Raw genomic sequence first — 5,978 nt, 5'->3', positions numbered from 1 at the left:
CAAACAACCACCCACCCCCCTGCCAAAAAAAACCCTACCTAAAATAAGTGATCTGTGAAAAGGACTGTCCATTCCAGAGTTGTATATGAATAAACACCTTTGCAGATTTATTTTCTGGCTTCTAGGCCTCACTGTATAATATTCTTTTGTGAAGTGATCATGAAAAGCTTGTGAAACAGCATCTCTGTAATACTTCAAAGAGCCAGAATCTGTGTGGCCCATTTCTACCTTTCCTCACATTACTGGCTGTGGATTTGCTGGTATGTACTACCAGCCAGAATTTGGCCTCAAGTCTAAAGCACTGCTTTAGTATAGAACCTGTAGAGTCGCATGGGACTCTGAGTGTTAATGTGCCAGCCACAGGGGACATTACTTAGAGATCCTTAGGAACGTTTATTCAGAGACCTCTCATTTCTGTGGATTTAAGCACGAATTAATATATTTTCAAAATGAAAAGGAAAAAAAAATAAAAGAACAGTAAAATATTCCCCAAATCCTTCATCATCCGAACGTGGCAGGAAGCAAGGTATGAAGAAGGGCTTGAACAAAAGTATTATCATGGCATTGTATATTTACACATGAAAAAATCACAGCACAGCAAGTCAGAAATTTTACTTGTTAATTCAGATGAAACCTGACAGCTCAGTGAAAACCTGAGGATGAATAAATACTCCAAGATCAATACCTAAATCCATTACAGAGAGTTCACAGAACTGCAGCTCAGCAGAGAGCTTTCTGTGCTCCCACTCCGGCACAGCTTCTTGTCTCGTGGATCACGCCAGCTCCGAGACCGACTGCCCGTTCCTCCTGAGGAAACAGCCTCCCTTTCACGGGACACCGCGGCGTCTGCCCTCGCACCGCGCCTGCTCCCTTCGCCCCAAACCCCCGACGAGACCCCGCGTGGCGCGAAGAGGCTTTGCTCACGCGCACGTCGTAGCAACTTTCCAGAGCAGAGGAAATTTCGTCAACGAAGCAAGCTTATCCAAGGCAGGCCTTGGCAAAAGAAGGTCCTGAGGAGGTATCTGTGGAGCGGTGCTGAGAAATGTATCTGCTCCACTTGTACCTAGAGGCGGTCACGCACACAGCTGGGCTATGTGGCGCTGCGGAATGCGCTGCTCCGGCTGGGGGTAAGGGAGGGAGAAAAGCCACGTGGAAGGCCCCAGAGAGCCCCCGGTAAATCTGTATCTCTGCGTGGTGCTTGAGGTACCTCAAGTCTCGGAGGCTTTAGCAGCCCACGCTCAGCGCCGTCCCAGTGCTCTTACAAGGAGCCGTGTACATCACGGAGAGTGGGGGGGGCTCCAGGTGTGCAACAGATCTGTCTCCGTGAAATTTCCGATCTGTGGAGGCATGCCCCGAGCTTTTCTCCCAGTTGTTTCATCTTAACAGCTCTTTGATCTGGAGGTAACAATGAATCTGGCAGAGAAAATATTCCTGCACTTTGGGAAATTTTGATTTATATCCAGAATTTATACCCTGAAGCAGGTCATTTGTACTGTTCTTCAACAGCCTCAGGTGATCAAATCACTGTTTCTTCTGATCCAGAGGTGCAAATATATATGTTTATGGTTCACATATACAGCGTGTGGAGCTTGCATGCAAACAAATCCTATTTACATATTGTTTCCACAAAACGTCAAACTTTTTCCTTTGGAAATAATCCAGTTTCATGTAAGGCATAATACAAGGGAAAAACAAAAAAACCCCCAGGCTATTCTAATACTTTGCTGTCCTAAAAGAAAACAGCTTAGACATTTCAGAAATGGGATACCAGACCTCCAGCACAACAGTGCAATGGGCAAATGCCAGACCTGCACTAAGAAATCCTAAATGAAGCCAGTCTGTAAGTAACCTGACAAAGTCCATAATACACCTCCTACAAATGGAAGTCACTTCTTTTCACTCCTGGGGAAAAAAAAAATCCATAGTTATGTTCTGAAGAACTAAATGATAAATTGTTATGATGCTTCCTTTTTTATTTTATTTTTTTCTATTTTCAGTTCCTCGATTACATCCATAACCACAGAAAATGACAACATAATATAGTAAAGCTGATCTTTTGGATCTCAGGACTCATATACTAAGCTTTGGAAGGGGTTTTGTTTGCAGATAGAAACTACAGCCAGTTGTTTGTACCTCACATTACATTCCGGTGACCAGAAGCAGCGTCCTAGAAATACATAAACTCGGTAATCAAAATGGACTTTGTTCTTAGGGATGTTTAGTGGATGCAGAGCTCTTATGTTCTCTGTAGTGTCGCACTGGGCTTACTGTAGCCTTAAAACAGACCTGGAACATGTCAGCAGAGGAAAGAGAGAAAAGGATAACACTGTATGCCATGATATCTGTGTATATACTTCACAGAACTCTTAACCACCAAATAGGTATTCAAACAAAAAGCATAAAGATTAACATAAGGATTTAGCCGTGTGGTGAATGTCTAAACTAATGGAAGGCAAAACCCTAAATCCCAGCATTTACCATCAGGAGTCTCACCAGCTTGCCAACAGCACAGAAGCTTCTGAGACTTTTCACCTTCAGAGACACAGTATGTCCTATGGCATCAGTGGAAGTAGCCCATAAACCTTAGCATATATAAAAGTCTTAAGAGGACTGGGTCCTGGGACCACAGCTTTAAGCCTTATCATATTATGCTGTGGTAACATTGCCATCTGCCTGGTTTTCAACGGGACTGGCCGCTCTTGCTATGAATGCGCCTGTTGGCAATACACGGGCACCGGTTAACCTAAGCACGTTCAGCAGCTACACGTCTTAAGGCGGCCGGTTCTTTTGGACATCAAAGGTAGTAGTGTTAATTGGGCCTAGGAACAAAACGTACGTGAAAGAGTTTGGTAATATCCTTTGCACATTTACATTTGGGGGGAATTTGCTGTTCTCTCATTACAGTCTGAATTCAGTCTCTTGGAGAAAGGCAAAAATGTTAAAACGGCACAGGTCTGCCTAACTCATGAGTTGCACTGTTTTTCGTGCTCTTGGAACACAAAGATACAGCTCTGATCTTTTTTTGCTGACTTCAACAAGAATAGAAATAAGGCCTAGGGTCACGGTTTCCTTGTTGACTTTTTCCTCACTTTTTACATTTGAACTCAATTTGAGATAAACTTTGCCCTCTGGGGAAGCAATTACAGATAATACTAAAATCAACATAAATTAAAACCTGATCATATTTACAGTGTCACCAGCTTGTGAATTATGCTCTCCATGTGAAATGGTTTTTTCTGCTCAGTTTTGGAAGGGTCACTGCTATGTATATGCTTATATGTATAAACAGAAATACAGATACATCAAACAGAATCACTCTTCTTTGTAGAGTGATTTTTTATCTATACAGTACTGGTAATGAGTAACCTCAATCAGGAAATAAGTTTTCTTGGCACCCAATTTCCCTCAGTCTTTGGATCCATTAGTGAAAAGTTATTATATGCATCCTGGCTTTTTTTTTTTTTTTTTTAAGAAAGCACAAAATCATTTTTATACCCATAGTAATGTTTATGCTTTGGAATAAATCTGCAAAATAAGACAAAAGGAAAAACCACACATTTAGGAACTACCTTTTCAAGATCTGAAGAAATGAACCCATAAAGTAAATAAACAGTCCTTCTTTACGTGGAGGAAATTACTTTTCCTAAAGTGAACAAAAGACGTGAAGAAAAAAAAGGGAAAAAAAGAAAAATAAAAACTATATACATGTCAGAAATGCTTTATTTTACTTTACTTTTAAGGAAATATTTGCCTGTGCTCAACAAACTGGGACAGTGAACATGGGAAATGGAAGAATAGTAGAAAGCAGATATAGGAAGGACCTGGAGGTCATTCTTAGCCATCCAAATGCAAGATAGTTCCCTACAGTATGCTCCTGAAAGTTTGGCCCAGTCTGATTTCAAATGAGTCAGCTGATACCATTTTTACAACCTCTCTGAGGAGACTATTCCACTGTCAAATAAATACGCTTGTGAGTCTCAGACACAGAAGTTATTCAGGCATTAGAAATAAAATTAGAGTCAAAGGGAAAATAAACTGAATAAAATGTTATCTATAGTTTTGGTTTCCCATCCAGATTCTATTAGAGTTAACAAAACATAATGAATGTGCATGCAAGCTCTCAGCAGGATGCCTGGCAAGACCTAATTGAGGATTCGGGGCTGAAGCAAAATAGTCTTGTCAAGGAGTGTAGGTTTTGAAAAGAAGTGGATTTATATGTAGAAATTTCTGAAAACATTTTCATATATTTAGACATCTCTTGTCCCAAAAGAGGAAGAGGAAGTATGACTGGGGTTCATCTTTCCCACAGAAGTCCAGAGAAGTTTTGTTTTTTCCCCCCCGCACTAAAAAAATAAAGGTGTGCCTTTCCCTTGGGTTAGGTAACATGTAATCACTACAATATGAAATCAAATCCTAATTAAGGTTAATTGGTTGGCAGCTTTAGGATAAATTCATTGCATACAGCAAATTCTAGCTTCCATACTAGCTCTCAGCCATACCTTGTTGCCCGAATGCAGGAAAGCCCAGGTCTTTTCCAGGGTTTTGTGCAAGTCCACCCAAGAGAATGCACCTTTTTTCCACAGAAGTGAATCCAAAAGTTGCGGCCCCCGGGATGTAGATCGCAACAGCTGAGTGCCCGCTACACCTCTCACACCAGCCTGGGCAGGGACTGTGCCTCAGGGTATTCCCACTTGCCGCAACTGGGGGTTTGTGGAGGTGAAGGAATCACCCGATCGCAGCAGACGTGGGGCTCACCCAGCTGGAGGGGGCGAGGGGCTGCGGTGGCCGGGGAATCACGGGCAAATCTGTGGGTAGGCACCCCACGCACCCCACCCCACGCGCGGGACTCCTTAGGGGCAGGGAGCTGGGCAGGAGACCATCGCGGGGTCTGGACTTACTGGGCTGCGTGCCCTGCCTGCCCGCGTGGAGCACAAGAGGGACGGGTGAAGCTTCCCAGACGCTTCAGATAGGTCGGGCACCATGGGCAGGGACAAGCGCGAACCCCTCAGCTTAGAAGATCTCCCAAAAGGAGAGGCGGGGAGCCTCTGCTAGGGCTCTCCCAGCTTTTTCTTGAAAAACTCCCAAGCCAGCCAAGGCTCGGCTGACACTGCTTTCTCCTAGCTGGAGCTGGCTGGGAGCAGCCAGCCAAAAACTCACCCTCCTGGCTGTGGGTCTCTCCTGCAGAACGGCGTCCTCTTACACCCGTACCTAACAAAAAGGCTACAGAGAAAAATATAGCATCTTGGAAGCTGCTTTCTCCCGTTCTGGAGGAATCCTCCATCGGCTGCTTTGGACAATATAATAATTGTCTGCAGCACAGTTGTAAGGCTGAAAATCTGGCCCACAATATCAGTTTATTTTGTCTTTAGCACGTTTCTAATTTGTCTGTGCAGACTGGTCTTACTCACAAGGGGGGAAAGCTATTTTTGTGCTGTTGCCAAGATACTACTGGCACTAGCAGACTGATCAGATAGCAGCTGTCAATAGCTGTGACAAACTAACACGATGATTCAAAGAAGGGAATTTAAATGATGTATAACTAACAGGGGTAGAGAGCCTGCCTGACATATCTCCCACGTGCAAATCTTCTGCTCCTGCCTGGCAAGTTGGGTAAGTCAGTCCCATTCCTTCACAAAGCTCTCATGACACTGAACGTCATGAGAGGTGGCTGGTGCAGGGAACAACCTAGAGTTATCGTTCACAAACCCCATCACAGAACCCGTACTTCATACCTAGCATAAATTCCCTTAGAAGTGTACAATATAGCTTGAAGGCTACTATAAAGATGGCTTTGAAGAGCACTGTACTACAAGAAAGACTGATGGTACAAACAAGCTAGGATCGAAAGGCTTTGAGAGCATAAGTGAATGCAGAAACACAGAAGGGGTTGTCGTATCTAATGCAAACTAAACACTTTCAGGGAAAGCTTAACAAACACAAGCAAGAAACATTTCAAAAAAGCAAGATTCTTTACCTTT

At 43.5% G+C, this 5,978-nt stretch overlaps 1 long non-coding RNA gene across 1 annotated transcript; it reads right to left on the bottom strand.

Annotated features, from left to right (window-relative positions):
* Nucleotides 1-551: 551 nt before the first annotated feature.
* On the bottom strand, nucleotides 552-5,745 carry LOC115350544. Its single transcript, XR_003926490.1, has 2 exons — nucleotides 4,500-5,745; nucleotides 552-1,902 (listed from the first exon to the last, which is right to left on the bottom strand). It is a non-coding gene; the product is annotated as an uncharacterized LOC115350544 (long non-coding RNA).
* Nucleotides 5,746-5,978: the final 233 nt, after the last annotated feature.

The sequence above is a fragment of the Aquila chrysaetos genome, chromosome 14 (genome assembly GCF_900496995.4).
Source record: "Aquila chrysaetos chrysaetos chromosome 14, bAquChr1.4, whole genome shotgun sequence".
Lineage (NCBI taxonomy): Eukaryota > Metazoa > Chordata > Aves > Accipitriformes > Accipitridae > Aquila > Aquila chrysaetos.
The sequence above is the reverse complement of the archived record's forward strand: the minus strand, read 5'-3'. Positions and strand labels throughout refer to the sequence as shown.